Source organism: Tenrec ecaudatus, chromosome 6 (assembly GCF_050624435.1).
Source record: "Tenrec ecaudatus isolate mTenEca1 chromosome 6, mTenEca1.hap1, whole genome shotgun sequence".
In the NCBI taxonomy this organism is placed as follows: domain Eukaryota; kingdom Metazoa; phylum Chordata; class Mammalia; order Afrosoricida; family Tenrecidae; genus Tenrec; species Tenrec ecaudatus.
This window is the reverse complement of record NC_134535.1, coordinates 111347203-111348777: the sequence shown is the minus strand read 5'-3', so window position 1 is coordinate 111348777 and position 1575 is coordinate 111347203. Positions and strand designations below refer to the sequence as shown.

General features: G+C 53.7%; 1 pseudogene; it reads right to left on the bottom strand.

The window, feature by feature from the left end:
* Positions 1-361: 361 nt before the first annotated feature.
* LOC142451147 (methionine-R-sulfoxide reductase B1 pseudogene) lies at positions 362-670 on the bottom strand (annotated as a pseudogene).
* Between the last annotated feature and the right edge of the window lie 905 nt (positions 671-1575).

Here is a 1575-nt window from a genome sequence, read left to right as displayed (position 1 = left end):
GGGGGTCAGCACGGGCCCTGGTGAGGGCTGGAGCCCCTTTGGGAATTGGGGCTCTTCAGAGTGGACCAGACAGGCAGGAGGGGCCACCAGGCTGAGGAGAGAAGCCAAGGGTGTTATGTCTTTCAAGACACAGACACCCTAAGACCAGAGTCCCAGCCTCGAGCCTCGGAGGCCAAGGTGAACCAGCCCTCGGTCCCATCCTGGCACAGGGGGTAGGGTCATCAGGAAACACTGCCCTGTCATCCAGCCCTCCCCGCCTGAAGGCCAGTAGGCTGTAGTTCTAAAGGGGGGGTGACCCATGCCTGTGGCTGCTTGGGGTGGGGCTGCCCGCTTACTTCCCCCGGAGGCAGGTTTGTTGCCTTTAGGGATGAACTTCAGGGAGCTGCTGAATATTCAGAAGCGGGACTGCCCCTGCGTGGGGCCATCATTGAGGAACTCACGGCCAAGCCCGTGGCTGGATTTCCCTCAGGACACCTTAAAGGCATCGGGCTGATTGCGCTCCGGCCGCTCGCTCGGCAGCACTATCATTGTGGATGGTCCCAGTGAAGGCTGGCCACGGCGACGAGGAGCGGCTGGAGAGCAGCTCGTCGCCGCACTTGGCACACACGGAGACAGCGGGTTCACAGTGATTCTGGAAAACCTCGCCCCCGGAGAAGCTGCAGAAAGACATTGTGCCACCAGGTTCCCGTCCCGCTCTCACACTCCGACAGCTCCGAGTGCACCGACCCCACCACACAGATCTTATTTTGAAGTAGAAAAAGAAACGGGCAAAAAACACTCGGCAGGCCAGATAAATGTCCTCAGTCGGCCGCATGTGGCCCGTGGGGGTAGTTTGCGGACCCTGGTTTACAGGATCCTCTAAGGCTCTGTTTTCCCTAGCGTTTCTATCACTTTTTTGGGATCTCTCTTCTCATCCTTCATTTGTAATTATTTAGTGAGCACCTGCTACCTGCCAAGTACTATTCTAAGCAGCAATGGATGTAGTAATGGACATAAATGATGACGTCCGTGTCCCTGCAGGACTTAGTTTTTAGTTATAGAGGATGGACAATAAATAAGCTATAATAAACACATACATCAAACAATGCATCGGTTGCTGAGTACAAAGGAAAAAACAGTAAGGAAATGGGGATTGGAAATGCAGGGTGGGATTTTAAACATTTGATTCGTGAGTCAGAATTCACTTGATGGCAACAGCTGGCTTTGTCTTTCATCATTGGCAGAGGCCTGGTGGCCCGGTGGCTAAGTGGTCCGCTGCTACCCAAGAGGTCGGCACAGGGGGAAAGACCTGGTTTATTGCTCCCATCGATGTTACAACCCAGAAATGCCTCTGGGCAGTGCTAGTCTAGCCATTGGCTCACTACTGGTTGTAAATGGCAGCACCAGAAAACAACAGCCCCCACTGAGGGATTGTTGCGTGGTGCAGATGGTTAAATTCCGGGCTATTAACTGGCAGGCTGTGGGTTCAAACTCACCCAGAGGTGCCTCTGAAGTAAGCCCTGGAAATCTGCTTCCAAAAGATCGCAATTCTGAAAACACTGTGGAGCAAACAGTTCTACTCTGCACACCAGAGGT